This window comes from Solanum dulcamara, chromosome 11, assembly GCF_947179165.1.
Source record: "Solanum dulcamara chromosome 11, daSolDulc1.2, whole genome shotgun sequence".
Classification (NCBI taxonomy): domain Eukaryota; kingdom Viridiplantae; phylum Streptophyta; class Magnoliopsida; order Solanales; family Solanaceae; genus Solanum; species Solanum dulcamara.
This window is the reverse complement of record NC_077247.1, coordinates 33,234,350-33,252,599: the sequence shown is the minus strand read 5'-3', so window position 1 is coordinate 33,252,599 and position 18,250 is coordinate 33,234,350. Positions and strand designations below refer to the sequence as shown.

General features: G+C 36.3%; 1 non-coding gene across 1 annotated transcript; it reads left to right on the top strand.

Moving 5' to 3' along the window:
* Positions 1-2,050: 2,050 nt before the first annotated feature.
* Positions 2,051-2,134, top strand: TRNAL-CAA (transfer RNA leucine (anticodon CAA)). Its single transcript has one exon. It is a non-coding gene; the product is annotated as a tRNA-Leu (tRNA).
* Positions 2,135-18,250: the final 16,116 nt, after the last annotated feature.

Sequence of the window (18,250 nt, the reverse complement as noted above, 5' to 3'; positions counted from 1 at the left end):
TACCGATAACCTTTGAAACGGAACTGAACCTATCAATAAGCAGCTCTTACACACAGCGCTAAGATCACGCATTTAAGCATAAGTGGAGCTACAACTTCGACTACGATTTGACAGAACTAGTAATTGTGACTCAAATCCTGTATTTATATTTAAAAATGATATGTATAGACTCCCGTAAATTAAACACACACACAAACTTAATTTTATTTTTGCTTCTCGTTTTGTCCATTCATTCGTACCTTTTCATTCTAATTAATTTATATTGGTGACATAGAATCATCTGGATTGATGTATAATTTCCAATTTTCCGTCAAACTAGAAGATATTTAAAGTTAGCAGAAAGATACAATTCCTGCTTGAGCAGTAGATTTACTTGAGCTTTGAAGGATTATTAACTAAAATTAACACATTTTTAGTTGGAATGAAATTAAATGATTTGGATATGAGTAAAACGGAAGTAAAATTGGGCATCTAATCCTGAGATTAGAAACGACGAGTGGAAGGAAAATTGGATGAGTGAAAAGACAAAAAATACCCTCACTTCATGTGTTGCTAACGTGATATGAGGGACATTTAAGGAAACCATAAAATAGATTCAATGTTTTAACATACATAAATTCGAACTTGAATTATATCGGGCAAGTTCGAATACTGTTTTTAAAACTATTTTAGTATGTTGCATTCATTGTTAAAAAATTGTGGTCATATAAAATAGAATCTTAGACCTCTTCTAACTAAAATATTAAATTACCCAGTAGACAAGGCTTTAACTTGTGTAAAAAGTGTTGATAAATATTAATTATAGGTTTTCTTTGAATATCGATATCACTTTCACAAAATGTTGCATATCTTACTGCTCAAAATACCGAGACATTTGAAGCTTTCAAATCTTGAATCCACCTCTAAATACAATGCAACAAGTTCAACTTGGTAATTGATTATACTTTCCGTTTATCTGCTAGTACACCATTTTAAGACACTGTGAACCATTTTATGATTTTGAGTTTTTAGCCGTCTTTGTCTCTAATTCTAGGATTATCTATATACTACTTTTCTTGATTCGGGATACGTTATAAGGATATAATTTCCTTCTAACTTCACTATGCAATTAAAATCAAGTTGATGCGAAAACATTAACGAGCATTGTGAAAATGTGGATGATTGGCTTTTTGTTTACCCAATGGGTAATAACTAATAGTAGGGTCTAGGAATTACATAAATGTCATAGTGTTAAGAGCTAATTAAATTATATCCCCAATCTTTTTCAAATTATAAAAATCCCTTAAATTGGCAAAATCCAGATACATCCCAAAAACGCCTCGATACATCGTCCCTCGGCTCCGGATACATCCCTCAATGTCCCGATACATCACGTCTCGGTTACAGATATATCACTCAACACCGGATACATCACGTAAAGTGATGTATCCAAGAGTATGAGATAATAAGAATTTTTGTAATTTTTTCAAATGGTAAAATTTTTTAGAGAATATGATAAAATAAGTTGTGTATTTAGGTAATTTTTCCTAACTAATAAGATAGAGAATAAGTAGGTGTTTACATATACGATTTTGGATCATAATTTTGAATCAACATTAGATATGTGATTTGGGATCATGATTTCAAATTTCAATTCTCTAAAAAGTGAGATTTGGGATTTCAAATTTTTCAAAATTTAAAATGAAACCCATAAGTTTATATTTTGTAAAAAAATATCTATTATTTTAAATTTAGCAAAGAAAAGACTCATGCTCGGCGTGAAGACATTGCGTGTATCATGTGAAAAAATTATATTAAAAAGTAGTTGACTAGTGAATCTTTATAAAATTGTGTGTATTTATAAATTTATAATCACAAATATTAATTTATAAAAGAATCATCTTAAATGGAGGCAATTTTAAAAATCCAGCACATGTAGAATTAGTATGACATTCTTTATCTTCAAAAATCATACTACACTAATCTTGACATTCACATAATTTGAATCATCTCCACTTCTCGCTTTAGAAACACCAATTAATAAAATAGTTCCAATAAAATAGCATATATAGTCAGGATGGCCGAGTGGTCTAAGGCGCCAGACTCAAGTTCTGGTCTTCGTAAGAGGGCGTGGGTTCAAATCCCACTTCTGACATTTTTGCTTTTCTTTTCTTGTCATCATAATCTCTACAATTTTATTCACGTCACAACCTTAAAAAATCCTTCATATTATACAACGATTACATTTACTATATACTCTTTCTATTTTAATATGTTTGTGATCTTAGTTTAACTCGAGAGTGAATTTTAAAATTTTGTAATCTTAAATTTTCAACTTCATTCATATATCTTTTAAAGCACTCAAGTGCTTCAGATTTATGAGAAATCAAATAGACATAACCAAAGAACGTGAAATTATCAATAAATGTAATATGTGGCACCAGACCTTGCCTTCACATTCATTGGACTACAAATATTAGAATGAATCAATTGAGGTGGAAACTCAACTTCCTTCTCAAATGGTTTACGTGTAATCTTTCCAGCAAGACAGTTTTCAGAAGTTGGCATATCAATTTTGGAGAAAGAATCTAAATGTCCTTAATTTGCCAACCTATTCATTTGATCTTGCCTATATGACCTAATTTTGCATGTCGTGTAATAATATCAATATCATTGTTATTAGAATATCTTGTCATTACACAACGGTCAACATAATAGTCATAAGTTGAAGGATTACAATCTAAAATGATAAAACGATCATAACAAATTCCAAAATCATACAAAATATTGTCTAAAGTTATTCTAACACCATTGTGACTAAAAAATAAATCAAAACTAACATCTAGAAGAAAAAACACAGATATTAAATTTCGTCGAATCTCTAAAGCATATAGGACGTCATGCAACATCAAAGATCGACCAACATGAAAGTGCTTATCCTTTTGACTTCATGTTTAGCATTATTTTCCACATAAATCCACCTTGATGTAGGTGAAACTCGGTGAAATTCCATAAACACTTTTTAATCACGAATCACGTGGTCGGTGGATCCTAATCTACAATCCATATAGGATAAGATTCAGTTACTAAAGAAGTGCTTGAAACATATGTAACACCGAGATGTGTTTACAAATGCTATTGTTTTTGGCTCGATACATTCGCGAGCAAAATGCCCTGGAACTTGGCAATTGTAGCACTTCATTTTGCTTTTGTCTTTCTTCTTGAAAAATCATTTTTCCTTTTTGGAATTTAACTTCTTTTTTTGTTAGAGGGTCCTTCTCCAGTGTCTTTGTTCTTTCTATTTCTTTTCCAAATCTTCGTGCGCTTAAAGCCTGAAGACTTTGTACCACTTGATTCTTCTACAAAGTCATTAGAAACAACTTTAATAGCACCAAGCCGCTCATCTTCAAGTTCAACATAAAGGACAACATTAGAGAAGGTTTTGATACTATCATTATGGGTCAAGTTCGGATCAGTGCTTGAACTTGTTGTTCATCTGGGAGAACATAAATAGAACTCTTGAATTGAACTATCATATTTGACATCACCCTAAGGTATTGATTGACATTTTGATCATGACGTTTTTTGTAACTGTCAAATTTGATAGTCAATTGTCGGAGGCTAGTCACAAATGTACCCCATATGTTCCTCTCAAATGAGCCCACATGGCATGAACAATTAGAAATTCCTCACATTCATGTATAAGGCCATCAACAATAGAACTAACTATTATTCTATGTGCAGTGCCCGAATCAGCCTTTTTTCAAGCTTCATAAGATTCGGGGTATCTTCTATGTTGTGCAGTGTCACCCTCTTCTGCTTGATTCAAAATATGATTAATAAGTCAAGAGCACTTTTCTCTTCCATTGCATACCATATTTTACGACTTTAGATGTCGTAATTATCACCATTCAGTTTTTCACCCTTATTTAAGTCGATAATTATGCTTTTTGATGCCATGCTTGTAATTAAGAGACAATCACGAAAGTTTATTTATCAATTATGCATGTGACATACACATTCAAGCAAATCTATTCTCATAAAGATTTCATATTTAGTGTAAAATTAAAAAGACACAAAATTATTCAATCATTATCTACAAACCGAAAATTTAACCAAAATTAAAAATTAATTTCTTAATGTATATTTTATAATCACAATAAAAAAAATTAAGTCTAATTATTTTACATCATACTATAATGCAAAATAGAATAAAACCATATATATTCATATAAAACATAATCAAAGACGTTCATTATAGAATATGAAAAAATATATAATAAAATGTCAAATCCTATACTATGTTCTTATGGGATCATGCTGGCCACCTAGCTTCAAGAGTCAATGTAAATCTCCATAATGGTTTGTTAGGACCAAAATCATGATAGATATCTTCTAGTTCATTCTTTCAATAATATGATAATAAACTATATAAAATACCTAATCAAACGCAATACTCAACATAGATGTAGCAGTTACAAATTTCATTAGTTCTAATCCAAAATAAATTGAAAAAATTTGGTAATTGGTTAAACGATTCCATTTTAGTATTTTTGAACTCTTCACAAAACCTTATTCCTATCCTTTCACATGCCCTTTTATCTTTGTTCAGATTTTGCAGTATCCTTGAGTTATTTTTATAATCAATTTTGACCCATTCAAAAATATAATCTACCGGGTACATCAAATATTTATGTCTACATAAATCATGCAAAAAAAATAAAGCACCAACTCTTTCAATACTATGTTAATTCCCTTAAAATAATATATAAAGTAATATAGTGACTTTGTATCACCCCGAAATTGTCAAATTTAAATTTCCGTAAATCTGGGAGCGGGATAGTTTCACACTTGGCTTCTACGGGCCTAGGTGTTAGTGTCAATTCTTTTGCAGCCTTGAAGATTATTCAACATCACTTGGGAATCAGACAATGCCCATGGAAGAGGCCTTTATCCAGTAGTTTACCAAAGATCCATGTAAAGCTGCTCATGAGGGGATTATTTTGCCATTTATAGAAAGTTGATTTGATAATTTCTCACCAATCCATTCCTGATTTGGTGTGGGCAGCTATTTTAGCCTTTTCTCTTTGAGAATTCAAACTTCCTTACTTGTATGTATTTTATACAGCTACATAAGTCCTTCGGACACTTCAGATTGTATTTTTCACTCTTGCAATATTATCATAAAATTGGCACTTGACTCCCAAAAGCCTTAGTTCATTTTCTTTCAAAGTTCTTATTGCTCGTTGCTTGTGTTTGTGTGACTGTCTTGTGATTGCACGTGTTGTGCTTGTGGACTATTAGGACTGAAGCCTTTGTGTGGCGTTGTTAGCTCTTTAGGCTATCCCACGCGCATTCGAAAAATAGGCCCGTGATAAGTGGTATCAGAGAAGGTTTCGAACATGACGAAATCGGAATGCAACGATGAAGATGTTGTTGAGAAGGAGCAAGAGGTTCGGAAGGATTCGTCCAAGAAACATGATAAAAATAGGGTGAGAGACTCTTCTGAACCACCAACCAGTGGCAAGAGCCACGTTGTTGATGAAGGAAATGACTCAACAACTAGCCACTTTGACGAAAAGATCATTGTCATTAAGGCTAGTTTAGTGGCCTTGAATAGGTGTATGGTTATTGTTGAGAACAACTTCAGTTCTTTTGAGTTTGTTGCCCTTGAAGTGCTTGATGAAGTTAAAGGAAACCTTATTGAGCAGGGAGAAGAGCACAAGGAAGGATTTACCAACCTTGAGCTCAAGCTCACAAAAGCTTTGTCTGCGTTGCACGGAGAGCTTGAGTCATTGAGGTGGCAAGTGGAGGAAAATGTGCTCGCAGGGTGGTGTGATCCAGTGACTTTCCGAGAGACTCATATTGTGTTATGTTGGAAAAAGACGGTTTAAAATTAATTTCAACTTTTTAGAGAAAAAATCAATTTTAGAAAAGAAAAGTCGCCACTTAGTTTTCTAAAAAAATTAAAAAAACTTAATTTAAAAGACCCTAACAGATTTAAGTCTTTAAAAATTCAGAGAAAAAGGTACGAGGTTCTTATTTCCACTTTAAAAGGTGTTAAACATTCAAAGTGGCCGCTAACGCGTGTTTATCCGACGATTTGAAAAATTATTTGACTAACTTATGAAAAAATATTAATTTAAAAGGAAATGAAGACTTTAAAATTATTATTTTTTTTAGAAAAAATGATCATACTTAAACATTGAAAATAATATACATGTGTATAAAAAAATAAAAGTTTATCAAATGACTAAGTAAAGGTAGAAAATCATTTAAAGAGTAAATTAACATGAATTGGTTTATCTTTAGGGGAATCTAATTAAGTTAAAATAAATTAAAATTAATATCTAAGCAAACATAAATAACACAAGTAATTAAATTATTATAACCTGAATCAATATAAATAAACAATAAAAACACATGAAAATATGGCCCGATACTTAGTTTTTGTACGCCTGAACTAAGTTGTTGGGCTATCTGCGTTTAGGGCTTTAAGTACAATTCCACTGTAGATCGCGGCTATATATATATTATATATACATTGTATACAGTGTATACAATGTTATTTCTGTATATTAAACTATATACATATAGTATACCACTTATTTGTTCCATGTATCTGCTATATATCACTATATATCAGACTATATATACTGTATATCGGTATATACAATATTATTTTCTTACATATCGGACTGTATAGATACTGTGTATCATGTATACGACACTGTTTTCCACTTCTATTCTATATATACAACTCAATATCAATATTCAAAACCATGTATATTATCTTTCTTTCCATGTATCAACTTTCCAGCAATTTGAGCAAGATGATGGAAGATTCAAAACTCAATGATATGCAAGGATGGAGTTCAAAGATGGACTCGAATTGATATCACATGCACCAAAATAAAATTATATAAGCATTTATTCATTTTAAGCTAAACTAAGGAATATATCATGATATTTTAAGTTATCAAATTGATGGACATCCTAGAAGTAACTAACAACATGCATATATGTAGACAAAGGAAAAAAAGAAAAAATATATTCAAATAGCTAAAGAACACGGATTTAATATATACGTTATACTAGCTCAAATTTTAAAGAAAGAATTCTATTAATTAGGCCATGAAAGTTCTAATTAAATAACAACTTTAAGCATATTTTTGTTATCTAAATCATGTTAAAAGAAGAATTTGAAAACATAAAAATCTATATTGTCAAAGAAAACTATTTGAAAAAATAATGAATAGAACTAAGATCTTTCATTAAATAATCCTAACACATGATAGCTAATTAATCCCAATACATGCTAACTATAAGAGATTTCAATCATTAATCTAATTATTCTTAATACATGCTAACTAAAAAAATAAAAAAATAAATATAAAACATGAAATAATTAAATAAAATAAAGCTGAGAAAAGATTTTACCTCTTTTCGGGCAGCGAGACTAAAAACGATGAGCGGAAGACAACTTCACCACCACCTAAGAGTTTGATGGAACTCCAATCCACAAAAAGAAAAATTAAAAATTCAGACTCAAACCTTTGTGAGTTTAATGTTATAAAAACATTGTTCTTTGCCTAAATTTCGACTTCAATCTCCTATTTTTCTTGAAGAAACATAAAGATTGAAAGCTAGAAATTTTTACAACTTTTAGGCTGAGAACAAGAGTTCAAAATCCTAGCCAAGCTAAGAAAATTTCTAACTTTGGGGTGGCTAAAAACCTTCCACTTCTTTTTCCTCCTTAATAAGAATATGAATCTATATATAGGCTTCAAAAACCCCAAATCTCTCGAGGATTTTCAATGTGGGAGAATGTTTTTTTCTTTTTTTTGAAAAAACTAAAAATTTAAAAAATTCAAACTATAATTAAACTAACCTAACTAATATTGTATTTAGTAAAAAATAAAATCTTTTGAGATGATTTTTGAATAACCACATAAATAGTAATCAAAGATATAGTTATATAAAAATATGTATATTATACTAAAATTTATAACAACAACAACAACAACAACCCAGTGAAATCCCACATCGTGGGGTCTGGGGAGGGTAGAGTGTACGCAGACCTGACTCCTACCAATGTAGGACGGCTGTTTCCGAAAGACCCTCGGCTCAATAAAAGTATAAAACAAGGTTAGACAAGAATATTAGAGTATTAGAGTAAATAAGTAGATAACGAAAACGGTCCAAACAATAGTATAATTAAAGCACAAAAAACAGTAGATATTATTATTGGATAATAATATAAATACCATAAATAACATACAACAGAGTACCAGAAATCATAGTGCGTTAATACGCCTACGAATAAGGGAGAATAAAACCACTATAAACTAGCCTTCTACCCTAATGTGTGTCCTCCACACCCTCCTATCTAGGGTCATGTCCTCGGTAAGTCGTAAATGTGCCATGTCCTGTCTGATCACCTCTCCCCAATATTTCTTCGGCCTACCCCTACCTCTTCTGAAACCATCCATGGCCAGCCTCTCACATCTCCGCACTGGTGCCTCTGGGACTCTCCTCTTCACATGTCCAAACCATCTCAGTCGCGTTTCCCGCATCTTGTCTTCCACCGAGGCCACTCCTACCTTTTCTCGAATAGCCTTATTTTTAATCCTGTCACTCCTGGTATGCCCACACATCCATCTCAACATTCTCATCTCGGCAACCTTCATCTTTTGCACGTGGGAGACCTTAACTGGCCAACACTCTGCCCCATATAACATAGCTGGTCTAACGACCACTTTGTAGAACTTGCCCTTAAGTTGTGGTGGCACCTTCTTGTCACATAACACACCGGAGGCAAGCCTCCATTTCATCCATCCTTCCCCAATACGGTGTGTGACATCCTCGTCGATCTCTCCGCTGTCTTGCATGATAGAACTAAGGTACTTAAAACTACTTCTCTTTTAGATGGCTTAGTCCCCGAGCCTAACTTCCGCGCCCACCTCTTGAGGTGTCTCACTGAACTTGCACTCTAGGTACTCTGTCTTGGTTCTACTCAGCTTAAACCCCTTAGACTCCAAGGTGCGTCTCCAATCTTCCAGTTTAGCGTTAACTCCGCTACGAGTCTCATCGATGAGGACTATGTCGTCCGCAAAAAGCATACACCATGGCACCTCACCTTGAATTTGTCGCGTCAATCCATCCATCACCAAGGCAAATAGGAATGGGCTAAGAGCTGATCCTTGATGCAACCCCATCATAACTGGGAAGTGTTCTGAGTCCCCTCCTACTGTCCTTACCCTGGTTTTGGCACCCTCGTACATGTCCTTGATCACCCTTATGTACGCTACAGGTACACCTTTAGCCTCCAAACATCTCTATAGTATCTCTCGTGGGACTTTATCGTAAGCCTTTTCCAAGTCGATGAACACCATATGCAAGTCTCTCTTCCTCTCCCTATATTGCTCCATTAGTCTCCTCATAAGGTGGATGGCTTCTATAGTTGAGCGTCCCGGCATAAATCCGAACTGGTTCTCTGAAATAGACACGCCTCTCCTCACCCTCATCTCTACCACTCTTTTCCACACTTTCATAGTATGGCTTAGAAGCTTAATACCTCTATAGTTGTCACAGCTCTGGCTATCCCCTTTATTTTTGTAAAGCGGGATCATGATGCTCGATCTCCATTCTATGGGCATCGTTGCCGTCGTAAAGATGACATTAAATAACCTAGTCAGCCATTCCAAACCTACCGAGCCCGCACTCTTCCAGAATTCTCCAGGGATCTCGTCAGGTCCGGTCGCTCTTCCCCAGCGCATCTTATGAACAGCATCCTTAACCTCATCGACCGTAATACTCCTACAACCCCCAAAATCGTGACTCCTTCCTGTATGTTCCAAATTTCCCAACACAATTTCTCTGTCCCCTTTGTCATTCAAAAGTTTATGGAAGTATGACTGCCATCTTTGTTTGATAAGGGTCTCCTCTACCAATACTTTTCCGTCTTCGTCTTTAATGCACTTCACTTGATCCACATCGCGTGCCCTTCTCTCCCGGGCCCTGGCTAGCCTGAATAATTTTCTTTCCCCACCTTTCTCTTCCAGTTCAGCATAAAGACGTTCAAAAGCTGCCATTTTCGCCGTTGCAACCGCCAACTTCGCCTCCTTCCTCGCTATCTTATACAGTTCTCCATTCGTCCACTTCTCCACCTCATCCTTGCTCTCCATCAACTTAACATACGCCACCTTCTTTGCTTCCACTTTCCCTTGCACTTCTCCATTCCACCACCAGTCCCCTCGATGCCGACTACGACTACCTGTCGAGACTCCTAGCACTTCCTTTGCTACAACCCTAATAAAACCAGCTGTCCTATCCCACATATCATTCGCATCCCCACTACTATCCCAGGCCCCCATATCCTTCAATTTCTCTCCCATCTCAAGGGCACTAACCGTTGTCAAACTCCCCCATCTGATTCTAGGTCGTTCTTCCCCGACCCTCCTCGTCCTTGTCATCTTTATCCCTAAATTCATCACTAAGAGCTTATGTCGGGTTGTAAGGTTGTCGATCGGGATGACCTTACAGTCTTTGCACAAACCCTTATCATCCTTCCTGAGGAGTAAAAAATCTATCTGAGTTTTAGCCACTGAACTATGGAAGGTTACCAAGTGATCCTCCTTCTTTGGAAAACTCGAGTTGGCTATCACTAACCCGAAAGCTCTTGCGAAATCCAATAGTGCGGTTCCTCCTCCATTTCTGTCCCCGAAGCCAAAGCCCCCATGCACATCATCATACCCTCCCGAAATAGATCCGATGTGCCCATTGAAATCCCCTCCCACGACAAGCTTCTCAGTAGGTGGTATGCCTCCCACTAACTCGTCCAACTCCTCCCAAAAGCGCCTCTTATCCTCCTCGCATAAGCCCGCTTGCGGCGCATAAGCACTAATAACGTTCAACGTGATCCTTTCAACGACCATTTTAATCGACATCATCCTATCATTGACTCTCCTAACCTCCACCACCTGATCCCTTAAATCACTGTCTATTAAAATGCCTACCCCATTTCTATACTTCGATTTACCAGAAAACCAAAGCTTATACCCGTCTACCTCCTTAGCTTTAGAGCCGACCCATTTTGTCTCCTGGACACAGGCTATATTAATCTTCCTCTTCTTTAGAATCTTAACCAGTTCTATGGATTTACCCGTTAACGTCCCAATGTTCCAAGAACCTATTCTCAGTCTAGACGCTCCTTTAACCCACTTACCTCTCCTTACCCTCGTCCCCGTCCATGAGCGAGAACATGACCCTAGTCTACCATCACTATCCAAAGCCACAAAAACATGCACGAACTAGTAAATTATTCACAAGTCTAAAGTTAGCAAGATGCAACGATAGGTGTATGATCAAAAAATATATGAAAATCGGAGGTACCAACTCCAATCGAAATGAACCTGGTTCACGCCGAAAAATACTGTTAACGCCGAAAACAATAAATCTAGGCCAGATCTGAGAGAGATACACGATTTGTATCTCTGATTTGCGATGGTAGAATTTTTGGAGTAGATTTGACAGCAGTGCGTGGATTGTTGGCTCCTTCTAGGTCACTGATTTTCAACCTCGCCGGAGTTGTACAGATCTGTACACCTGCAAAACAAAGAAAAAAATAAACAGGAAAAGGGGAAAAAGGGAGTACAATCGTTGCTAATTTCCAAAGAAATTATATATAATAGTTTTCAGGCAAGTAATTTGAGCAATGGGAGCATAGACGGTGATGAGGAAAGAGGCAGCGGCAGAGGTTATAACCGGAACTGAAGCAAAATCAGCGCCGATCACCTTCAATGTCGATTTCCGAGAAAATGGAGAAAACTGAGGAAGAAGACTAGTTCTCCGCTATCTGCTAAAAGCAAATCAGCTATCCGCTTCTTCTCTCTTCTTGACTGCTTCGGAAAGTTCACAATGGAAACCAGATCTGTGGTGCAGCTTTTGGAATCTGCGGGGCTGAGATCCGGCTATTATTGCAGTGCAGAGAAGATCTCCGCTGAGTGTATAAAAGATAAAAATAGTTAAGAATAACATAAAAATATTTTTATTTTTTTATAAAAGCTAATTATTTTTAAAATATTTGAAATTTAAAGAAACTTGATAACTAATTTGCGTTGTGGAGGATCAAAATTGGGTGTCAACATATTGAAGCTCCTAAGCCAAAGGAGTTTCGTGGTGAAAGAAGTGCTCAAGATGTTGAGAACTTTCTGTGGTAAAAGGATGCCTATTTTGAACATGTAGCTGCCAAATCCAAACTGCTGCCATGCATTTGACTGATACAACCATGTTGTGGTTGCGTAAAAATAAGGCCGACATGGAGAAAGAGACTTGTTTTATTGATGACTTGGACCATGTCAAGAAGGAATTAAAATGACAATTTTATCCTCAAAATGTGGTTCACGAAGCGCATAGGAAGTTAAGAGAGTTAAAACAAATTTCCTCCATCATGACAATGTTAAAGAGTTCACGAAGCTTACTCTACAGATTCCCAACTTGACTAGTGAGGACCTTTTTTTTATTTCTTAGATGGTCTCCAAAACTGGGCCAAATAAGAATTGCAAAGGCAACGATGTAAATGAGGCGATTATTGTGGCTGAATTGTTAATTGATTATTGGAGTGAGTCTACAAAGATGAGGGACAAGAGGAGAAAAATTATTCCTCCCAAGGTAGATAACAATAGGAACAAATGCAAGTTTGTTCCCCATTGAGGCAACGAGTATAAAGACAATCGTAATCAACCTTCTAACTTTCGTAAGAATTATGAGAAAGAAAAGAGGGTGTTCCGAATCGTGAAGGCTGCTACCTTTGTGGTCAGACTACTCACACTGCCCAATATTGTGCTCTTTGAGTAAACTTGGGGCGATGGTTGTTGCTCACAAGCAGCAAGATCAAGCAACGACGCAAGCCGATGGACCAGTCGGTGAGCGTGGCAGATAGGTTAATGCTTCAGATAAGGGAAAAAATAAAATATTGGGTTGTTCAATCACATGGCCCTATTCAATCATATGACCTTGGCTGCTATTACTGCTCAGTCGCTTCGTGTGAGCCGCGTGAGTCTTTATTTGCCAATTCCAAGTTGAATGGCAAAGATGTTAGTATCAGACATCGATGCTACATATAACTTTGTGACAGAGGAGCAAGACAAAGATTTGGGTCTGGTATTTGTGTCTAATGACACATTGTTGAAGACTATCGATACCCTTTCCATGATTGTTAATGGCTATACTCATGTAGTACAACTTGTTTTGGGAGAGTGAAAGGGGTTGATAGACTTCACCGTTGCTCTGATGGATGTATTTGACATTGTATTGGGTCTGGAATTTTGGTTTGATATCAATGCATCTATTTCACTGCGTCTCAATCAGCTATATATTAATGATCCCGGAGGTTCGTACGTGGTGCCCTTTATTCGGGTGCCACAAAAAGGGATGTACCTATCTGCTATGCAACTTGTGAAAGGGTTTAAGAGAGGTGAGTTTAGCCAACCTTTCTTGCTGATTTGATCAGAGTCGTTGAGAACTCTCTTGAGGCAGTAGCTCCACCATCATGTATTGAGCAAGTCCTTGATGAACTTCCTCAACGGTTGCCGCCACGAAGGGAAGTTGATCATCAAATTGAGCTCATTCCCGGGGTGAAGCCGCCTGTCATGTCTCTTTATCGCATGGTGCCCCTAGAATTGGAGAAATTGAGGAAGAAACTTAAAGAGTTGCTTGATGCTGGACATATACGTCCGTCAACGGCACCTTTTGGAGCTCCTATTTTATTCCAAAAGAAGAAAGAATGAACTCTTCATTTTTGCATCGACTATTATGCTCTTAACAAAGTTACAGTGAAGAACAAGTATCTACTCCTTTTAATTGCGAAACAAGTGTCTACTCTTTTTAATTGTGAATCTATTTGATAGGTTGGTCCAAGCTAAAATGTTCACCAAAATAGACTTGAGGAAGGGCTATTACCAAGTCGGGATTATCGAAGGAGATGAACCCAATACGACTTGTGTTACTCGCTATGGGGCTTTCGACTAGCTGGTCATGTTATTTAGCTTGACAAATGCTCTTGTGACATTTTGTATGTTGATGAACAATCTATTTCATCCCTATTTGGATTGGTTTGTGGCCATTTATTTGGATGAAATTTTGGTGTATAGAAATAGCATGGAGGAGTATGGGGATCACTTGTGCAAAGTATTCCAAGTTTTGAGGGATAACAAGCTGTGCGTGAAGCATGAAAAGTGCAGCTTTGCACAACCTATTGTACAGTTTCTTTGGCATACTATTAGCCATGGTGAAATAAGGATGGATGATAATAAAGTGAAGTATATCCAATGTTGGGAGGCTCCAACGAAAGTGCCTGAGCTCCATTCTTTCCTTGGCCTTGCCAATTATTATCAGTGATTTATTTTTGCTTATTTGGCTATTGCTGCCCCTCTTACTGACCTACTAAAAAAGGGTCGTGAGTGGGAATGGAGTGATAAGTTCAGCGAGGCATTTGAAAATCTCATGGTTGCTATCATTAAGGATTCGGTCTTGCTATCGGTGCATCTAATTTTGCTATTGATGGCATTTTATTGCAAGATGGCCATCCTATAGCTTTTGAAAGTAGAAAGTTTAATGATGCCAAAAGATGTTATACGGTGCATGAGAAGAAGATGACTGTCGTTCCATTGCCTTAGGACTTGGGGTCATTATTTATTGGGAGCTCATTTTATTGTCAAGACGGATAACATGGCGACAAGTTACTTCCAATCTCAAAAGAAGTTGACTGCCAAGGAAGCCTGCTGGCAAGACTTCTTGGCTGAATTTGATTATACCCTCGAGTACAAATTGGGGAAGGCTAACACTGTAGCTGATGCATTGAGTCACAAGTAGTGTTGGCAACTCTTGTGAGCTCAACAACCAACAATATTGTTGAGTCTATTCGAGAAGGCATGCATCATGATCCCGTCGCTAAACAACTTCTTGACTTGGCCAAGCAAGGTAAGACAAAGAAGTTTTAGGAGGAGAATGGCCTATTATTACAACCGGCAGGAGTGTGTACCTTTATATATGGGCTAACCTTAAGCATACTTTTATCAAAGAGGGACATAACACGGCATATGAGGGTCATCGAGGGCAGAAGCGGATGTTGTCGTTGGAGTCCTCTTATTATTAGCAATGTATGCAGGATCATATCAAAGTTTATGTGCGTACTTGTCTCATTTTCCAACAAGGCAAAGTTGAGAATAAGGCGCCCAATGGATTGCTTGAACTACTGCAAGTTACGGAGAAACCATGGGACAACATCACCATGGATTTTATTACTTTTTTTTTGAATTTCGATGGATTTGGCACTATTATGATCGTTGTTGACCGATCCTCTAAATATATGACTTTTACTACCAAGACGGCCAGTTACAAGGCTAAGGAGACTGTCTGTCTATTTTTGAGGGACGTTGTCAAGCGTTAGGGTATTCCCAAACATATTATCTGCTATCATGATCCTCGATTCACTAGGGATTTTTGAAAAGAATCATTTAGTTTGCTTGGGTCGGAGTTGCATTTATCGACCATCTTTTATCCTCAAATAGACGGGCAAACAAAGTGTATTAATTGGATCTTGGAGTATTATTTGCGGCACTATGTTAGTGCCAATCAGAAGAATTAAGAGAAGTTGCCTGATACTGCCCAGTTCTTCTATAAGTTACAATAGAGTGAGGCAACGGGAAGAGGTCCATTTGTGTTAGCTAGTGGTCAACAACCTAACACCCCGAATTCCTTGCCTGTCAATGCTAGATTAAAAAACTCAGGTGCTTATCATATGGCTAAGGCTTGGGAGAAGCATGTTTATTTAGCACGATCGTATCTTAATAAGGAAGCTCGGAAAATGAAAAAAAATTGCTGATCGGAAGAGGCGTCCGGTCAATTGTCATATTGTGGATTGAGTTATGGTGAAACTCAACCCCTGGTAGTTTAAGTCACTATGAAGTGTCAGTAAAATTTTAATCAGGCGCTATGAAGGACCCTTCGAGATCACTGTCAAGGTTGGCAAGATTTTGTATTGGTTAGACATGCCGCATCATTTAAAATTATATCTGATCTTTCACAGAAGCAAGTTAAAGTCGTATTTTGAAGACGTGGAGAATAAGGATAGCATGCAGTCTAGTTGGGATCAAATTTTTATTACTCTACCACCGGTGGACAAGCAGATCGAGGCTATTACCGATCACCAACTAGTTCAAGAAAAAGGCTGGAATAGTTTAAGTGCCCAGTTCCTTGTCCATTGGAAGGGAACGTCATCGGAAGAGGCGTGGTGGAAGAAATATGAAGACTTGTGGTAGTTCCGTAAATAAGTCCACAATTATTTACAGGTCTGTGGCGCCGCAATTGTCGCCAATTCGGGCGGGGGAGAGTGTACCACCCCGCAATCGTCTACATTAAATTTCCGCAATTCATGGAGCGGGACAATTTTGCACTTAGCTTCTACGAGCCTAAGTGTTAGTGTCAATTCATTTACAGCCTAGGAAAATTATTCAACATCACTTGGGAGTCAGCCAATACCCATGGAAGAGGCCTTTATCCAGCAGTTTACCAAGGATCCATGTAAAACTGCTCATGAGGGAACTTTTTGCCATTTATATAAGCTGATTAGATAATTTCTCGCCAACCCATTCCTGATTTGGTGTGGGCAGCTATTTTAGTCTTTTCTCTTTGGGAATTCAAATTTCCTTACTTGTATGTATTTTATATAGCTGCATAAGTCCTTGGGACACTTCAAATTGTATTTTTCAATTTTGCAATATTATCATAAAATTGAAACTTGCCTCCCAAAAGCCCTAGTTCATTTTCTTTCAAAGTTATTATTGCTTGTATATATTTTGTATTTGTATGACTATCTTGTGATTGCACGTATTGTGCTTGTGGACTGTTAGTTTTGAAGCCTTTGTGTGGCGTTCTTAGCTCTTTAGGTTGTCCCACGCGCCTTTAAAAAATTGGCTCGTGACAGTCTTGGTATATACATGATTTTCAAAACAAATGATTCCAAAAGTCACATTACATGCTATATTATTTCTTAAAAGGAAAAAAAGACTACAAAATCCCCAAAAGAGAAAAAAAAGGATTGATCACGTTTTCCAAAAAAGTTAATGAACAAATTTGTCACATCACACTTTTAATCTTTTGAGAAAAGAAAAAGTAATTTATATACTTGCATATTTGACTCATTCAACAAAAACTAAAAAACTAAATAATACAAAATGCTTTTAAAAGAGAAGTACAACAGAGCCCCCCCCCCCAACCCCCCTCCCTCTTTTTTTTAAAATTAAAAAATGTACCTAAAAAAAGAGAAAGTTATATACAATATAAAGTGGTACAAATAGTAATACTAATCACAAACCACTTTACTAATCTTCTTTGGATTTTCTCTTTTCATTTATCTTTTATTTTTAAAAAATAATAAATGAAATATCAAAGACCCATGAAGTACAAGCATTCAATTGACACTAAAATCTTGTTAATAGTCATTTCTATACTCCTACTCAATTACTCCACTCCAAAACAAAAATTTTAATCTCCAAAAAAAGGGATTAGTTCATCTTCATCCAAGAAAAATCTTTCTCACAATATGCATCTTCTCCAAAGAAAATTTTATGGAGACACCCAAGAAGAGAAAATCAAGCACTGGAAGAAAAAAAGAGACAAATATGTCTTCGTCTTTATCTTTTTACACATATTTCATATTAGTTTTTTTTTCTTGACACAAGATGCTTCAACACATATAATCAACAATTTCGGAATATTATTCATTCATTGAGTAATTAACCTGGCTATGATAATATTGTAAGAAAATTGGAGCAACATCGACGGATTGTGTACCATGTGTTACAGCAGAAGTTGAGTTTGCTACTTAAACGAATTGCTCCAAAGTCTTTCTTTAAATCACTAGGAAACAAAATTTGATTCACAAATTAAATGCCTCTTTTGTTTTGTTGATGTTACTAAGAAATATAAAAAATTCGTTTTTCTTTTTCTTCCTTTGTTTTTTTGTTTATTTTCTTTTGATCTGAGATTTCACTCTTCAGTAAAGAGAGGTTGGACAGTTATGCAACTATTCCCTCTTTTTTCCAAAAAAGAGTTAAGGGATAATCCCAATTTGATCTTTTCTCTGAAAAATTAATGGGTCGGTCAGATCAAATTGGATCGGTTCTGTCCACGTGGACGACCTATTACCCAAAACTTAATCATTATTTTCTAATAATGATTTTTTTAATTATAAAATGAGTATCCTACT